We start from the raw sequence: 19,489 nt of genomic DNA, 5'->3' as shown, positions 1-19,489 counted from the left end.
CAAAAGAAGTACTGTATTTCCCTTCTCTTTTCTTCAAAACCATTGTTTATGTCAACTGTGGGCTTTCCCACGGTTTCTTGTGATGATGCAGCAACAATCCCAGAACTCTAGCTGTCACCAACTTTCCTTTCCTTTGAAAAGCTTCTTGAGTTCTATTCCCGTTTGCTGTTGTTTTTCGGAGTGGTGGCCAATATGTCCTTGCAATAAATAAAACGAAATATTAGCTAGAAAGACTTTCTGTAATGCCATGTCTGTGGAAGAGAGGGGACTTGTGTTGCTCAGTTCTGGTGACGTCATGGGCACCGTGCAATAGTTGCTCGTTCTATTTGCACAGCCACTGTCCACACATAACTCACAATCACATGAAAAGCATTAGCCAGAAATGGGCTGAAAGGCAGATTTATTTCCCCAATGACACAGATTAGTGTTTTGAGTAGAGGGTTGAATTATATTTCCCCACAATAGCAGTGCTTGCATAGAGGTAGGGCATCTGGGTTTATGGCACAGTCAGTGCTTGCAAAGACTGATCGTTTTGATAAGCCCCAAGAGGGACTAGGCTACATCCTCCAGCAGTTTGTTGTGTGCCATCTGCATGCTCATTCATTTGCTCATTCATTAACACAGACTTCAATTTCCTGGTGGATTGTGCCATGGCCAATGAGGGTGGTGTTGCTCAGAGTGAACCCACTGAAATTATGACTGTTACGTCATTAATCTCAGTGGCTTAAAGGGTAAAGGGACCCCTGACCATTAGGTCCAGTTGTGAGCGATTCTGGGGTTGCGGCGCTCATCTCACTTTATTGGCCAAGGGAGCCGGTGTACAGCTTCCAGGTCATGTGGCCAGCATGACTAAGCTACTTCTGGTGAACCAGAGCAGCGCACGGAAACGCTGTTTACCTTCCCGCCGGAGCGGTACCTATTTATCTACTTGCACTTTGACGTGCTAGGTTGGCAGGAGCAGGGATCAAGCAATGGGAGCTCACAACGTTGCGGGAATTCGAACCGCCGACCTTCTGATTGGCAAGCCCTAGGCTCTGTGATTTAGACCACAGCAGCGCCACCCGCATCCCTATTTCAGTGGTTTAACTGTGAGTAAAACTAAGCTGAACGCCAACCTCTAATTTTGGGAGGACAATTTGGGGCACCCCACCACCACCCCGTCCCTCCCCCCACTTACCTTTGAGCAGTCTTCTTCCTCCTTGGGAGTGTTGGAAGATGCGGTGGAGGCTGGTGCAAAACCCTGCAAAACTGGCATCGGTTTGCAGTGAATCGGAAAATGTTGGGTTTTTGATTACCCCTTGACCCCCTGTTTTGAGTGGCTATTGCTCCATTTGTGGGGCGTTGCAAAACTCGGGGTTTTCGCTGCGAAACCCTGCAAAACCTTTGCCAACGTTTGGCACCAGTTTGGAGCAAATCAGATAATGTTGGGTTCTGGGTTCCCCTTTGACCCCTGGGTTTGAGGGGCTGTTCCTCCATTTGTTGGGCACTGAAAAATGTGGGGTGTATCACTGCAAAACCTTTGCCAAAGTTTGGAGCGAATCAGACCATGTTGAGTTGGGGGGCACCAACTACAAACCTGGGTTTGCTGTATTAATTACTTCATTTGTGGGGCAGTGCAAAACACGGGTTTTTTGCTGCAAAACACTGCAAAACTTTGGCACCAGTTTTGAGAGGATCTCAGATTTTGGGGTTTATAGTTCATGAAGCCGAGAAGTGTGTTTACTGGGTAAAAAGAAAGAGTTCCTAGAGCTAGCAGTGCAGAGGGACTCAAGTGGAGATGAAATTCCCACAGGGGGCTTCCAGACAGGAACATAATGCAGTGTGGTGTAGTGATTAGATATCGCCTTGCCCATATATGTCCACTCAAGTGTTTCGATCTGCCAAACTGGCACGACCAACGATCTAACTGCAGCTCTTTAAGTCAGTTGAAGTTTCTCGGCATTTTTCAAAGGCAGCCCCACATGGAGCACATTACAGTAAACCAAATGGGATGGAACTAAGGTGTGTATCACATAGCCAAATCAGTCATCTCAAGGAACAGGTGCTGTTGGTGCACTCACTGTGCAATTGCACTCCTGGTCACTGCAGAGAGAGATCTGGGCATCCAGGCACAGGGCTGGGTCCAGAAACACACCCAAACTGTCAACCTGTGTCTTCAAGGGGAGTATTACCCCCATCCAGCACAGGTTGAATCCCTATTCCCTGTTCTGCCTTCTGACTGACGAAGAATACCCCTGTCTTGTCTAGATTAAGTTTCAATTTGTTCATCCTATCCAGTCCATTACTGATGACAGACACCAGTTTAGAACCCAGACAGCTTCCTTGGTTTAGTTGGAAAGCAGAAATAGAGCGGGGTGTCACCAGCATATTGGTAACAGCAACACAAAACCCGGAAACTTGCTTATATGGAATTGTATTCCCCCTCCGCCCCGCTTACAAATTAGATTGTTTTATACTGCTTCTATTGCTGATGCTTTTAATGTGAAATTTTTTGGGACGTGATTCACAAAGAGGATCCAGTAAACAAATGGGAGGGCACAGTGTTGGCTGCCCCTGGCCTAGGGCCAGGCTGCAGTTGCAGCGTGGGATAGGGGAAAAAAGAAGAGAGACCAGCACTCTGCACATGCTCGCGTTCCCTTAACTTATGGTTTATTTAAAGAAAGAAAGGGCGGGGCCAAGAAGGGGCGTGGTTAAACAGGGGTAGTGGGTCGGGATTCCAAGCCCAAATCCAGGGTGGGTCGGGATTCCAAGCCCAAATCCAGTTGCGTAAGAGTTTCTCCGCCCACCTTTAAAAAGCCTTCACGTGTAACTCATTTATTGCCAACTAATTTCCCGGCAAGGCGCAACTTTTTCAGGACGGACGCCCATCTCTCCCAATCCACGGAGGGAAGGAAGGTGTGTGTGAGAGAGAGAGTCGGGGACAGGAGGAGACTCCCGATTGCGTCCTCTTCTTCCCGTTCCCCTACTTGGGGCTGCGCTCCGGCGCTGGTAGAGCCGTCTCGGCCCGGCTCCTCCCCTGGAGTGTCAGAGGCGGCGGCGGCGGCGAACCGCTGGAGGGAGGGTGCAGCAGCCGGAGGAGGAAGCAGCTGCGTAGGCGAAGGCGATTTTCCCCTCGGAGGAGCCGCGCGCTGGACAGCAGGTAAGGTTGGAGAGGCGCGCCGCGCGTCAGGAGTCTGCGTTTTCAGGGACGGAGAGGCAGGTACCGGAGGGGTTGGTGGATGGTGCAGTTCCCCCCGCTGGAAGGGAAGAACCTTTTAAAGCGGGGTGGGTGGAAGGGAGCTTGGAATTGGAGGTCGCCGTCCGCAGTTTGGGCGCTTGGGAAAGTAGAGAATGGGCGCCTCTGGAGCAGCGAAGAGGCGCATGTGGCCGTCGAGATGTTGTGGGACACAGGCGGATGCGCTCACCTTTCCTGCTGCCCCTTTTCAACTTGTTGAGGAGGTTGACCGTGAGGAGAAAGAAGAACGCTCCTTATATGCTACCGGTAGTCACTCACCACGCTGCCAAAATCTCATCTTCCTTGGAGGTAGATTCTTTATCTCAGGGTTGTGGGTTCGAGCCCCAGGTTGGGCAAAGATTCCTGCATTGCAGGGGTTGGACTAAATGGCCCTCGTGGTCCTTTCCAGCCTTGCAGTTGTATGATTCTAAGTCAGTCTACTGTTGCATCCCTACAGCCGGACTTAGTTGGGCTGCCATCCTCCTTACCCCACTCACCTGAAACTGGTTGGGCTTTACTTCTGAGTAGGCATGATTTTGGATTGGACTGTTAGGATTGCTGGGGAAATGGTCTCGCCTCCTCTAAGCCTGGTGCCCTCTAGATGTGGCTAGACCACAACTCCAGCCCCAACTATCATGGCCTGTTTTCAGGGGTGATGGTGGTCAAGTCCAAAGACATCTGGAGGGGGGGGAAGGCTTTTCTAAGCAAATGAGATACATTGAGAGAGAGAGGGAATGAACACGCAGTCTACTTAAACATAGAGAGTTCTTTGGCATTTACATCCAGGTTAGGGGGTACAGGAAATGCCCCCCCACATCAAGGTACAAAATACTTAAGGCCTGTCAAATACCAAAAGTGCCTCCCTCAGTACAAATAACAAATAAACAATTACCAAATTGCTGTCATTTTGTGATGCCCAAAATCACCTGCCCAATGGTAGAGTTGGCAGTCCAAGAACTGAGTAAACTTTTGAACCAGACTCCCCGCTCCCCTCCCCGCCACCATTTATTAAAGTACAGCTCAATAAGCAGATAAATGCTTATCTCCATTATGTTTTGACTGTGTGCCGATTTCTGTAGATCTGTTTTAATCATGTCTGTCAAAGATTGTGCCAGGCTGTTCTGGTCCGATGGTAACTCTACCGATCTACATAACTGCTGACTGCCATGGTCTAATCAATACAGGGAAGAGAACAAGAAAATTAGACCACCAAACCCCATCCTGAGTCCCCAGAACCTTAGTCAAAATTGCAGATCCTTGTGAGAATACACATGTGACTCATCACATCGCCACAATAGTTAAGAGATGAGGGTGGAAGCCTACCCCCCTCTATAATTTGAGCACTGGCTTGGTGGTGGGTGGGGAGCAGCCTCTCCAAAACCTGTGGCCTGTTTTTTTTTTCTGCTGGAGAGAACTGTACATCTCAAGGACTCCCCCCCGCTCTTTAAGTTGGTGCACCAGAAATAGCTGTGACATGGAGAAGCTTCCTCTAGCTTTCCCCCTCTTTAAACAACCCGCTGGCTGTGCTGATGGATTTATTGGTGCAGGAACACGTAAGCAGAAAGCTGGAGGCTAATTTCTGGGATCACAGCCTCTGCCGTTTTCTGAGAGGACTCATCTATTAGACGGTCCAGAATTGCATTTAGGCTTAGAACAGTTTGTTTAATTTAATTAAAAAAGACTCACAAGTGGAGACTCACAAGGATAACTTAAAAATAAGTGAACAATGAAAGAACAGATCTTTAAAACAAACTGAGTCAGATAAAACAAAGATCATATCTAATCTAATCAAAGATTTGGCAAAATAGAATAAAAAAGCCTTTAATTAAAAGCCACTAATGCTGAGATGGAGAAACTCAGGCCTGCTGATCAGATGTGGCCCTCCATTCCTTTCTGTCTGGCCCTGGAGCTTTCTCCAGGCCATACACCTCATTGGCCTTGCTTCTCACCCTGAGAATTTCTTCCTGATTGGACAGTGCCCTTGAAATCTTAAATGCCTCTTGCTTGCCTTGATAAGGGGTGTGTGTGTGGCAGCAGCGTGTGAGTATGTGTAGAAACTAGCTTCTTGTTCAATAGCAAAATTTACCTTGGTTGTTTTGCCCACTTTTATGCCCACCCCTGGCATGTGGCCCTGGAAGGTTGCCCAGAAGAGAATGTGGCCCTCTGTTCAAAAATGTTTCCCTATCAGGAAAGGAGCTGAATGAACCTCTCTGGGGAAGTACTGTAGTTTCACAGCTTGGGTGCTGCAACTGAAAAGGCCCTGTGCCACATCCCAGCCAGCCACACCTCTGATGGGAGTGAGATCGAAAGCAAGAGCTCTTTACAGTGAAGATGGTGGCTGGGCTGGTTGATGAAGGCGAAGACAGCTCTTCCAATATCTTGGTCCCAAACTGGTAGACAAATAGGGTTGCCATCATTTACCAGCTTGACTCCTGTGCTTATAATAGTAACCCAAGACATAGAAATTCAGCAGGTGGAACTTTCTCCATCAGTTTATCTCCGTGCCAGAAAATGCTTCACTTTCTGAATGGTTTTTTTGTTAGGCAACGGTCAAAGGCAGGTCTTTTTACTATCTTTTGTACGGTTGCCAATCAAGAACACCCACCCTCCTAGCATGTTCTCAAGTTTTTTTTTTTATATAACAGCGTGATCTGCAGAAACCATAAGATGAAATGCTGGAAGGGCATGAAAACCTTACCACCTTTGCTGCAAGTTTAACTACTGTCTGAAGGCTGTTGAACACTTGGCAACCCCTGCTGGGTAGTTGTGCCATTTGGGTTTTGCTCCCCCCAGGCCCCTTGCCTGCTGACATCAAACTTTCTGAAGAGTTGGTGCTAACACCTCATTCAGGCTGAAACCTCATTTGCATTGACTCACATTGAGTTTAATGTGTGAGTTAAGGTGGGGATATGCATGGTGTGGTTTCTGTGGTTCTTTCAACGATCACAGAAGACGACTTGTGCTGAAGGACAAAAGTAGTGTTTTCGACCACTCTGTTTCAGTTGTTTAATGCTCCAAGTAGCTTGCAGCGCAGAGGCAAGAGGTGTGTCATTGGAGCCAGAGGTTTTTGTGAGCAATTTATTCTTCTGGATAAACTAAGCCTCCTCCCCAACCAGCCTCCCCACATGGCATATTATGTGATTTCAGTTATATGGTCAGGCTGTGCCTCTAGTGTGACCATGGAATTGTTTGAGAATCTGTATGAATGTGTGTGTTGGGGGCGTTGCTTCCTGAGTTGTTCCTCCCAAGCCAACCTGTACCCAGAAAGCTTTTTGTGGAAGGGTCAGGGGGCTAACAGGAATGGGGAACCTCTGGTCCTCCAGCTGTTGCTGCACTCCAGCTCCCATCATCCCCAGCCAGCATGGTCAATGCTCAAGGGGGGTGGGAGTTGAAGTCCAACAGCATATGGAAGGCTGCATATGGGCACAGCCATTGCAAGGTGATGCAGAACTTTGGAAGAAAAGTGAACTACTGTAGTACATTCAGGAAAGGAAATTTTTTAATGCTTCCTTCATTCACCCAGTGTCTTTGCCCTCATTGGGTAAAAAACAGTGAAAGGTAATCTACCTGCTGGAAAATAAAGCAGAAAAAGTGGGATGTGAAATGGAAATTTCCCATGCATCTTTGACTTCCGCCAAGAGTGCTCCTGTTCAGGGTTTCAGCCAGCCAGTGAACCACCCAGCTCTTTCCCCCAATATTTCATTCCACCATCACCTTGCTGTACAGTTTTGTGCTTTTCTTATTCAACTGACACTCAGCACCTCATAGATACTCAGTATTAGCCTGTGTACTTGAGTATTGAGTATAAGATGGCTATCATCTTCTGGGATTCTCCTTTTATCCAGACTCCTCTCAGTCTCCTCTTATCTAGGCTAAACATATCCACTCCCTCAACTGTTCCTCATAAGGCTTGGTTTTCAGATCCTTGAACATCTTGGTCGCCTTCCTCTGGACACATTCCAGCTTGTCAACATCCTTCTTAGATTGTGGTGCCCAGAACTGAACAGCATTCAAGGTATGGTCTGACCAAGACAGAATAGAGTGGTACTATTACTTCCCTTGATCTGGACACTATACTTCTGTTGATGCAACCTAGAAGAACATTAGCTTCCCCCCCTTTTTTTTTTGCTGCTGCATCACACTGTTGACTCATGTTAAGCTTGCGGTCTACTAAGACCCCAAATCCTTTTCACATGTACTGCTGGCAAGCCAGGTGTCCCTCATTTTATATTTGTATAGTGGGTTATTCCTGCCTAAGTGCAGAACCTTACATTTGTTCCTATTGAAATTCATGTTGTTAGTTTAGTTTTGACTCAGTTCTCCAAACTGTTAAGGTCATTTTGAATCCTGATTCTGTCTTCTGTGGCACTAGCTAACCTTCCCATCTTGGTGTCATCTGCAAATTAGATGAGCACCTCCTTAATTTCTTCTTCCAAGTCATTCATAAAGATGCAATGGCACCAGGACAGGACCTTGTGGCATGCCACTTTTCACTTTTCTGCAGTTTGATGAGGAACTATGATGAGCACTCTTTGGGTTTTGTCAGAAAACCAGCTACAATTTCATTTAACCATTACCTTGTCCAGCCCGCATTTTACCAGCTTCTGCACAAGACTTTCATGGGGGACATTGTCAAATTCCTTACTGAAATCAAGATAAACTATGTCCACAGCATTCCCCTGATCCATCAAGCTTGTAGCTTTATCAAAAGAAAAAGAAAAAAGAAAGAATAAGAAAAGAAAAAAAGAAATGAAATTCATCTGGCACAACTGGTTTTTGAGAAATTTGTGCTGGGTCTTAGTAATCATAGCATTCTTTTCTAAGTGCTTACAGACCAACTTTTAAATTATCTGTTATAGGACCTTTCCTGGTATTTCCTGGTATCATCGGTCGGTACTTTCCTGGGTCTTCTTTTTCCCCTTTTTGAAGATGGGGACAACATTTGCCCATCTCCAGCCTGCAGGAACCTTACCTGTTCTCCGAGATTATAGACAGAGGCTCTGAGATTACATCTGCAAGTTACTTTAGTACCTTTGGGTACAACTTATCAGGCCCTGGAGATTTGAATTCATTTAAAGTAGCTAGGTGTTTCCTTACTGCCTCTTTCCCCATCTTGGGCTACAGCTCCCTCTTTGCATCATTTATTCTGTTATCACCAGGTTGGGCACTGCAAAATAGTTGTTGAGCAGTTCTGCCTTCTCTCCATCACCCGATGGCATTTCTCTGTCTTCTCCACGCAGAGAACCTATTACTTGCTTGTTCTTTCTCTTGCTTCAAACATAGCTGAATAAATCTTTTTATTGTTTTTAACCTCTCTTGCAAACCTGAACTCCTTAGCTTTAGTTCACCTGACCTTCTCCTTGCAAGTATTGGCTATTCATTTATACTCTTCCTTTGTGATTTCCCCTTTCTTCTGTTTCTTATGCATGCCCTTCTTAAATGGCGGCTCATCTGTAAGTTCTTTATGCAGCCACATTCATTTCTTTAGATGCCTCCTACTTTTCTTCCCTGTTCTGTGCCTTTGATATTTCACCTTTACAAAACTGCCATCCATTTTGGACTCCCTTCTCTTTGAGTATTTCTGACCCAGTAGTTCCTTAAGCTTTTTGAAATAGGTCATAAAGTCCTGAGTGCATGTCTGACTACACTTAGCTTTCTCTTGCCTTTGTATAATGCAGGGGTTCCCAACAAAATTTTCTCGAGGACCCCTCATTGAGCCGCTATTGTGACAAGGACCCCCATTAATTCCTAATCCTAAAATTAAAAAGACAGGGTACCTGCGCAGTAGCGCACAAATGAAGCCGACGCACGCAAAGCATCTTGGGGAGGTGAGCGTTAGTAGAATGCGTGCGCTGCCTCTTTGCAAAACAGTAGTGTTTGTAAAGCGCCACCTAATGGCATACAGCAGAACTACTGCCTCTATCTAATTCTAGTTTTGCGCTAGACTCTGCTCATGCAGGAAGCGGCCAAAACAAAAAATCTGTTATCATACGAAATATATTTAATATATTTTTTATTCTAATAGCATCTTGCGGACAGGGCCGGTGCTAGGGTTTTTTGCGCCCTAGGTGAGATCACCTTCTGGCGCCCCCCCCCCCAATTTCCCAGAGTTGTTGACCTTTTTTAGAAAAAATAAAAGTGGAATAAAATAAAAATAAAATAATAAAATATGGGTCCTTACAAAGGAGCCTTTGCCATGGAAATACCCTGTTCATAAGGCTTTGAGCCTAAAGGCTTTTAAGGCCTAAAGAGCATCATTCCCGTTCCCAGTCATTTCGGGGAAAGGGGAGGAACAGAAGCAGGTTGGAACGCCGCAAGCATTTCAGCACACCTAGCCAAAATTCAAAGGGATTCTGAATTCAAAACCATGAAACACTTGTTGAGGGTGGTTCTTTTCATCAACCCAACTCTGACGCTTGCCAACATCACTGGTCAGAGGTCACCAATGGCTGGATATTAGCATGCTTTATTTAGTTATTTTGTTAGATGTCTGTCCTACCCAGGGATGCTGAGAATGGGGGAGAGATTTAAAACACACACACACACACACACACACACACACACAGAGAGAGAGAGAGAGAGACAGAGAGACAGAGAGAGAGAGAGAGCGAGAGCGAGAGAGCGATAAAAGAAACCAATACTTTGTTCTCTTGTGCACAGTTTTTTCAGACCTGCTGTAAAATGTAACTAGCAGGACTCCTAAGGACCTAAAATGCCATATTAATGAAAGGCAAATTCACTGTAAATTTGTGCAATTTTTTTTTTTTTTTTAGAAATTGCTAACAGGGTTCTAGTGGCTATAGAAGGGGGGGGGGATTAACTAAAGATAGATAGATATGAATGGGAGACCACCAGGAGTCCCACTTAAAAGTGGAGTCTAGATAAATATCTTTAAAAAATCAGTTTAAGTGTTGAAGAGAAATGTAAGCATTTGAGGAAATGTTAACATTTCATTTTCAGCCGCTGGCCTGTAGAAAACAGTATGCTGGGCTAAATGAGCCTTTGATCTGACCTTGGGGAAGGGTGATAATCAGCTCAGTCACTCAGGGTTTGCTGTTTTGTCCAGGCGCGGTGGCAGCCACGGAGCTCTGCAGGGACGTGGGTGGGAGACGGGGCTCCCCGAGGGGTTTGCGGTCAGTCAGTGCGGAGGCCGCGGCTCCCAGCGCTGCCCCACACACGAAGCCGCCGAAGAAGCGGCTCCGGGCGAGGCGGGCGCCCAGCGACCCGGCCATGACAGCAGATTTTTGCCCTGCTTCAGGGCGGCAGCACAGGTTGGCGAGCTTGGCTTTCGTGCGCTTTTTCTCCCCTCACAAGGCGGAGCAAAGAGAAGCTGAATGAGGCGGAGGCGGAAAGGAGGGAAGAGCCTTTCCGCCTCCGCCTCATTCAGCTTCTCTTTGCTCCGCCTCGTGAGGGGAGGAAAAAGCACGCGAAAGCCAAGCTCGCCAACGGGCACTGCCGCCCTGAAGCAGGGCAAAAACCTGCTATCCTCACTTGTACAAAGCCGCGGGGAGCACTGGGCGGCGGGTGGCGGGCAGGCTGGCCAGCGCCCCTCCATTCTGGCTCCGCCAAGTTGCGGACCCCTCTGGCATAGCTTGTGGACCCCTGGGGGTCCGCGGACCACCTGTTGGGAAACACTGGTATAATGAATCTGAAGAGGATCTGATCACTTCCTCCCAAGGTTTCCAGTACTTTTCACTTCATTGGTCAGTTCCTCCTTGATGGTGAGGACCAGGTCCAAGATAGATAATCCCCTTGTTGCTTCTTCCACCTTCTGGGAAATGAAATTGTCAATGAGGCAATTGAGGACTTTGTTGGAGCTTAACATGGTTAGCAGAGTTTGAGTTCCAGCAGATATCTGGGTAGTTGCAGTCTCACATGACTACAATATCTCTCCTTTTTGGTGATCTGCTCTAGGATGGCATCATTCAAGTCTTCAAGTTTGACTTGGGGCTCTACAGTGTAGAAACTCAGTGGTTTTTATAGAACCTACAGGATTTTTCTGTTTGAGGAGCAGGGCTGTATGGAGAAAACATCTCCTTAGCCTGTTTGACATACTAAATGTCATAAATGTGATGGGGAGGGAGCTTAGTCAAACCATTCAAAATTATAGCAGGCCGGTGTGGAATTGTGCAGTGTTAGAACTGAGGGTTCTTCTGTTTTTCTAAACTAACTCAGTCTATGTACACATTACCCTTAACTCTGACACTAGTGCTCTCCCATTGCTGGTGCTCAAATATGTGTACACATGACTCACACCACAATCCAGATCTATCCTGTAGTTTCTTGAGAAATCCTGCTGTTTGATTCCTCAAACCAGCTTCAATCCACATAGAAAACTTCAGACACATTGCATTTGCAGTTAAGCTGAAATGTGCACATGTGAGACAGTTGTTGCCCATGCTCAAATGGTAACACATACTTAGAATACAGCTTCTATGAGTCTATGTTTCATAAACAGGAATTTGGGGTATGTGTGTACAGGCAATGTACATGAAGTGAAATCCCCACCCCCCCTTGATATATACAGCAGATGTAACTTGAAATGACCTCTCTGTGTTTTAAACCACCATTGTGTACACCATTTGTGCATGTGTCCCCTCCCAGCTCATCCTACAATGCATGCAAGTGTATTATCAGGAGCACATGAAGTTGCCTTCTACTGAATCAGAACTTTGGTCCATCTAGCAGCGTATTGTCTACTCTTTACTGGCAGTAGCTCTCCATGGTTTCTGGTAAGGTTCTCTCACAGCCCTATATGGAGATGCCAGGGATTGAACCTGGGACTTTCTGGCTGTAAGCCATGTGCGCTACCGCTGAGCTACCTCTCTTCCCTTTCAACTGCTGGCAGAACTCACGATTTGCCTGAAGTAAGCCTGCTTGAGCAAGGTTATGCCATTATGGTGCAATCATCTTCTTCCGAGGAAATTCTCCTTAACAGCGCCAAGTATAGAGCGGCACCACTTCTGTCCTCAGGGCACAGTAGGCGGTTGTTTGTCGGTGAGGACATTTGCATTGCTTGAGAAAACTAATTTGGGAGATCAGGTTTCACTGTGCAATCATCACACAGTGGCCTGTTATGCAAACCCGCTCTGATAGATATGATGCCTTCCTACCCTGTAAGTTGAGTACTTTTTCTGAGAAGCATGGACTTTTTTAAAAAAGTAAGAGAAAAACATAAACATGGTGGCTAGTAGGTTTAGGTGATCCGCCTGTGACCTCTCTTTGGCATACAGGAATTTGAAATGTTTAGTCCCAAGTGTGGGAATGAGTGGTTGAGAGAAAGGAAATGTCACATGGACAACACAAAATTTTGCAATGATTAAGTTCCCAGTGTTAAACCTGTTTTCATCCACAGGTTGATGATTCCACTTAGATGATGTACTTAGAAGTGAGACCAACTGAATCCAGCGGGGTTTACTCTTAGTAACTGTGGTTAGGATTGCAGCCCTTGTTATAGCTCCAAGCTACTGTACTTTTCTGTCTATAAGACGCCCCCTATTTTGGGGGACTCAAATTTAAGAAAATAGGGGGCAAATAGCTCAGAGCTGTTGAGCTTCTTTTGCGTAGGATTGCCCGGGTTTGCCCAGAGTTTTACAGCTTTTTGGGGTGGGGTGGGGTGAGTGCCGGAAATCGCTCACCTGCAGCACTGATGATGAACGCCCACTTGACACAGTGACAGCAAATTGCCAACAGACCTTTCCCCAGCAGAAAATCTCTAACCCACCTGAGAAATTGTGTGCGTCCCAAAACAGCTGCCACCAATCATGGCAGCGGCAGCCAATCAACAGCAGTGTTTGCTGCATAAACCAATCATCAACCCAAATAGAGCAGCAGCAGCAGCCAATCCAAAGCAGCCCTTCTAGCAGCCAACAATTGTCATTGACATGCTCCTGCTCACAGCTGCAGACAACCACCTGTCCACCCCATTCACTATCCATGTATAAGACGAGGCATGTTTTTAAACATTATTTTAGAGTAAAAAAACCCTCGTCTTATACATGAAAAAATACGGTATTTGGACTAATTAATTGTCCTGTATAGCAGAAACTGGGTCTCTGTTCACATGTATATATCAGTGTTCTTCTGCCATGGGTTCCCAGATATTTTGGGGCTACAACTCCTGTAATCCCTTATCATTGACTAAACCAGCAGGGAACTGATGGAAGTTGCAGTCCGACAACATTTGGGGGTCCAAAGTTGAAGATCATGATTGCATGACTGTTTGCTTGGACATCTGGCTCTTAAAATTAATGCATAGTCTTCTGGTCCAAATATCGGTGGGGGTGTCTGTTTGGAAGTCCATCATCAGCAAACATGGTTTCTTGTTGATGATCTTGGTTTCCTTCTCTTCCAAAGAGCACTGCCTCCAGGTAGACCCATAAAAAAAAACACATTTGTGCATTGTTTGAAGACAAATCCCACAATTTATTCAGGGGTATGTGTGTGCAGCAGCAGGGTAACCTAGTAGGCAATGTACTGCAGGCATCCCCAAACTGTGGCCCTCCAGATGTTTTGGCCTACATCTCCCATGATCCCTAGATAACAGGACCAGTGGTCGGGGAAGATGGGAATTGTAGTCCAAAACATCTGGAGGGCTGAAGTTTGGGGATGCCTGATGTACTGTATATCAAGTGAAATCCCTGCCCGATCCCAATTGTTATGTATTGGTTTAATTTGTGTACATGAGTTTCTCTGCTAGTCCTGTAACTACCTTTCCTGCTCTTGGGTGATTCAAATGGGTGCGGTGACAGTTGCTATTGGTTAACTTGTTAGCACAATTTGGATCCTCACTCTGATAGGTTCCTGCCAAAATCTAAATGTATCCTTTCCCCAACCCCTGCTCCTGAGAGTATAAAAGGAGCTCACCCTTTCCCTCCAGTTCAGTCAAGATTCCTACTGCAATAAAGAAGACTGTTCCTGTTATACTTGACTCCTAGCAGTTCCTTGCTAGTATGCTGAATCACTATTCTGAGCTGACTTCACGAAGAGCTGAAATCACACTCACGACATAACACCAATATGGCTAAAAATGCTATAATCAAATGTTTTCTCAAGGATTTTTTTTTTTAAATCACAAGTTGCTGCAGAAATGTGAAGAACTGAATTTAGGATTGGAAAAAATGAGAAAGAACAGAAATGGACAAATTTATCCTTCCAGACCCACCTCCCAGACCTAACCTGTAACCCGCCCCCCACAAAAAACCCTTTATCTTTTTTTTTATTTCTCCTTTCAGGATGACCAGTGGCAAAGGATAACTGGCCTCCTGTATCTTCAGTGCAGATGTGAGAGAATATTGGAAGGTTCAGCTTACTCCAAAGAGGAGAGAAGCTGCACCCTCTGAAATTCCCCATATGGAATAGAGTCATAGATAATGTAGTCCAACCCTCTGCAATGCAGGTATATTTCACCCCACGTGGGCCTTGAACTCACAACCCTGAGATTCAGAGTCTCAAGCTCTACTGACTGAGCTCAAGATGGAAGTAAAGGAGCTCTGTGCTTGGGATGTGTTTCTTTCACTATCTTTGAAAATACAAACCTTAAACAAAACTCCGATAGAAACGGGTGGGTGGTGGTGGCCGCAGGAGAAACACTTTAGCTTGGAAGTGACTCGCCCACTGAAGATCTGTGCTCTGAATGCTGCCAGATAGTTAAAGCAACTCAATATTGACGTCTCTAAATGTTAAGTGGGATGTTGTTTGCATTTCAAGGGCAAGCTGGGAAATTCCACCTTAAACAAATGGTTGTTTGTTTTGGCCAGGGAAGTTAATTTCATAGCCTACCTGATTTAAGCCTCTTGATCATCTGGAGGTAATAATCAGGCTGTGGGTGTGTTTTGCTTTGCTTTGATTGCATGGCTTGGTGGGGTTATAATGCTCCCTGACCCCCTGGCCACATTGAGAGGATTGGCAGTGCCTTACAGACTAGTGCACTCCTCTATTTCACAGTTCAAACTGCACATGTAGATTTCCCTACTCTGTGCTTGTTTTGGTTTGTTTTTAGAGCTACCGGTAATTACAGCACAGCGCTGCCGGTGCACGGGTGTATCTGTCAGCTGTGGCTTGCTTCAAACAACACTTTGCAAATGACACATTTAACTATTGTGGCTTGGAGCGAACAGAGACTGGGAAAAACGTGCAGGCGTAACGACACACCATGAATTAGTTGCAGAAATGAAAGTGAACATTTGCGTGAAAAGTAGGAGGGACAGGTTTGTGTGAGCATCCTAATGAACGCGGCCCGCTTGCTGCTGCCCACTTTTAAAGTAAGTTATTTATTTATTTCACAAAATTTATATACCGCTTGATTGTTAAAAACCCCGAAAACTGTTTACAAAAAGATAAAACACTAAAATGGAGAGAAGAAACCACAACCATACTTTAAAACATACAGAAGTTGAAATACTAAAGCAGATGATAATTCCTTCAACTTTCTAATAAGCTGGGTAGGCTTGCCTAACCAGGAATATTTTAGGTGCAGTTCTGGCATACATAATTTTTTTTTTGTCTTTTGGAATCTCACTACCTACTATCCCTAAAAGAAAAGCTTCTGTTTTTTGTTGAAAGCTATCTTAAACATTTTCTTCAATTTGTTATACCGGTATATACTGTGGCAAGGCTTTCCTGGTTCAGGAATGGCTGCATCTGTCGAACCAATCGCAGTTGGTGAAAGACATTTCCAGCCCCTGAGGTTAGTTGAGCCTCCAGTGACAGAACTGGATCCAGAAGCGCCCCCAAACTGGGAAGCTTCAGAGGGAGTGCAACCGTATCCAGGGTAGGCAAGTGACCACTTTCTTGGACATGGGAGCTACTCATCCACAGTGCCTCCATCTTTCCAGGATTCAAACTCAGCTTGTTTTTCCTCACCCACTTCACCACTGTATCTAGGCAATGGCCCAGGGACTGGGCAGCCTCTCCTCATTCTGCATGGCAAGCATGTGTTCTACCACAGAGCCACAGTCTTTCCTCCTGCTCATAACTGGTGAATTAGACTCCCTAACTGATGAGTTAAAGCGAAGTTTAGTTGACCAAGTAAGGCCATTGCCCTTTAATTGTGCTTCAATTTCTGCTCCCTTTGTCCAAGAAAGCTGGCCCCCTCTGCCTCCGGGCCATGGGTTTCTCAGCTAGACCAGTCCTGGAGACCTTGGCAGGCAACGTGACTGGTTGCATAAGCCTGCTTGCTCTGGAAATGCTTTGAATTGCCACAACAATTGAGAATCAGCAAGAGGAAGCAGGATTTCCCCACCCCATCTTGATCGTTGGCAAAAGGAGAAGGTTGAATTGTGCTTAAAAACACCTCTGAGCATGTGGCGGCCTGCTGTTGTGCCTTTCAGAATCGGGAGAGTTGATGGGTGCAGCGAAGGGTTGCAAGCAGAAGTAATTGAGCAACTGATTCCTTCAGACAAGGAACCAGGTTGCAAAGAGTGGGATTCCCTTTACGGGCATACCATTGCTTTTCAGACATTTTCGGTGTAGCAGCCTGCTGACTTAGGGACATAGGAACTGAGGAACATAGGAAGCTGCCTTATCAGGACACTGGACTGTCTAGCTCAGTATTGTGCACACTTACTGCCAGCAGCCCCTCCAGGGTTTCAGATGGGAATCTCTCTCAGCCATACCTGGAGATGCCACATATTGAAGCTGGGACCACCTGCATTTCAGAACAGATGCTCTACCACAGAGCTGTGTCCCTTCCTTAATAATAATAACACTGAGCTCATTGGCAAATCCAGAAGAGCAGGGTCTTTTAATTGACAGTCACAGCCAGATTCCCTCACCGCCACAGTCCTTCTAAGGTAATACAAACTTTTGAGATTCTATAATAATCTTATAATTCCACAATCATAATCAAATGCATTGCGGCAATTGATGCAGCCCTCCATGGGCTGCCTTTCAGATAGATCTATTTTCGGTGCACATACATGTGATTTGGAGTGACAGAAGTTGTGCTTTCCTTGAAGTTCCATTGCAAGTAACCTAACTTGTGCACTATTCTCTTGAAACTGAAGCATATTGGGTCTTTCTCTCCCCCCTCATGTATTTAAGTGATTAGCTTTGGAGCACACAGATAACTCTTCAGAGTGACCCTAGGAGCCAATCCACAGTGGCTGACTGATTATTCATTCTGACTCCAAAGGGTGAGAAGACATCTTTTCTGTGGCTAAAAAGCTCCCCTTCCATGCTGATCGAGTTGCTCTAGGATGCTGGAGACAGCGACCTTGCTGTGACGCTGCTGCAGAAATAGTAATGAGCCTTTAACCCCTTGCAACCTTGGACCCCTTTCTCTCTGATACAGAATCAGATCTTTGGCCCACCTGATACAGTACTGTCTGTGCTGACTGGCAGTGACTTTCTAGCAGCTAATACCCACACAGAGATGCCAGGGATTGAGCATCTGACCTTTTGGTGTTCAAAGCATGTGCTCTGTGACTTTGGGATCACCCAGACTTTCTTTTGTGTTGCATTTCTAGGTACAGGTCCAAGCTTTAAAGCTCCATTTCTGAGCAATTATTATGTTTTGTCCCAGCACTTTCCCAGTGAAAACCCATGTTTAATGTTGAATTGGAGCAAACTGCAATCGGTTTTCTTTGGATTGCTGTTTGCACTGATTCAGCAGTAAGACGTGGGTTTCCCCAAGGGAAAGTGCTGTACCAAAAGAAAGAAAGAAGGAAAGAAAGAAAGAAAGAAAAACACTCATACAGTGTTAGAAACTCAGATATATAAAGGTAAAAGGTAAAGGACCCCTGGACAGTAAGTCCAGTCGCGAACGACTCTGGGGTTGCGGCGCTCATCTCACTTTACTGGCTGGGAGAGCTGACGTTTGTCCACAGACAGTTTTTCCGGGTCATGTGGCCAGCATGACTAAGCTGCTTCTGGCGAAACCAGAGCAGCACACAGAAATGCCGTTTACCTTCCTGCCAGAGTGGTACCTATTTATCTACTTGCACTTTGACGTGCTTTCGAACTGCTAGGTGGGCAGGAGCTGGGACCGAACAATGGGAGCTCACCCTGTCACAGGGATTCGAACCTCCAACCTCCCGATTGGCAAGCCCTAGGCTCAGTGGTTTAGACCTCAGCGCCACCCTTCAGATATATAAACTAGCTGCCAAATGGCTTCTTAAACCAGACTTGCAGTTGCCAAAAAGGAATGACTAGCTGCCATTTTGGGGCCAGATGGCTCGAAAGTTGTTTTTCTCGATATGACATTTGGTTCCTGAAATTCTGAAAACCTGAGATCTGATACATGCAATGCAGGCACCCTGAAAATACCATTGCACACACCCTAATTTCCAAGTGGCCAGAGAACCCAGGCATTCTAGTGCTTACCCAGGGGTTCAGTTTCCCTGGAATGAAGGTCAATGGAAAATGTAGTGTCTTTTGGATATATGGCTTTGTTGGCATCTGCAACCTGAGTGTAGGATGAAGGGGCTCACACCATATCTTGCCTTGCCACTCAATTCTCAGGGCCATAGCTTTGGATCCTATACAGATCAAGTTGGGCCTCTGAGTCTCCAGCTTCCAGCATCTCTCTCTCACACACAAAGCCCCACTTGGCTTATTGCTCTCTCTTCTAGGATGATGTGACATCCAGCGAGGTGAGGGTGGGGAAAAGGTCATTTGTTTCTATGGCAACTGGGAAACCCCATTGGAAATGTAAATGGCAGCAGTTAAGAGGCTAGCTCAGGCCATTATCTCACAAAGAAACTAATTTGACTAGTTCAGTAGCTTTTCTCCCATAGAGTCTAACCTCACATACACAAGATCACAGGTTTGAAAGGTATCATCCAGACTCGCCCCCAAAACTTTGGCAATACATGGTTTGAAGTAGGCATATGCGTATTTTGTCCATCTGTTGTTGCCTGAAACGGGATGAGATTGGCAGGCTATATATTTACCCCCAAACTAGATGTCATTTCATATCTAATATTAAAGCAGCACACATTTGGCAAGAAATACTGTAGTTTTTTCTTTCCTTTTCATGAAATAACTGTTTTGTTGAGAGGAAAGTGTTAAAATATTTTAATTCTTAAGCTTACAAAGGCATCTTAGGATCCTACCCCCCCTGCAGGATACGGTATATGCCTCCGCCTTCCAGCTCATGGCTGAAGGCTAGCTAAACAGGAGAAGAGTAACTTGTTTTTCCACAGTGACTGGATCTTAAAAGGAAATGGATTTCCTGTTTAAATTACTACTTAGAGAGCGAAAGCAAAGCCTCACAAATCATTTGTGGCCACGGTGTGAAGATCATTAGGAAGACGGAATGGAACTGTTGTGGCG

At 45.8% G+C, this 19,489-nt stretch overlaps 1 protein-coding gene across 6 annotated transcripts in view; it reads left to right on the top strand.

Moving 5' to 3' along the window:
• The first annotated feature begins 2,778 nt into the window (after window positions 1-2,778).
• MCTP2 (multiple C2 and transmembrane domain containing 2) overlaps window positions 2,779-19,489 on the top strand; it is a 130,145-nt gene continuing 113,434 nt past the window's right edge. Inside the window, exons 1-2 of one of the 6 annotated variants that reach the window (XM_060282416.1) lie at window positions 2,779-3,139; window positions 15,216-15,477. The gene's annotated coding sequence lies outside the window, so the exon portion shown is untranslated. The other 5 variants (XM_060282414.1, XM_035130470.2, XM_035130473.2 and 2 more) reach the window with 5 other exon arrangements.

Source organism: Zootoca vivipara, chromosome 14 (assembly GCF_963506605.1).
Source record: "Zootoca vivipara chromosome 14, rZooViv1.1, whole genome shotgun sequence".
Classification (NCBI taxonomy): Eukaryota; Metazoa; Chordata; class Lepidosauria; order Squamata; family Lacertidae; genus Zootoca; species Zootoca vivipara.
Note: the sequence above shows the minus strand (reverse complement) of the source record. Positions and strands in the feature narration are given on the sequence as shown.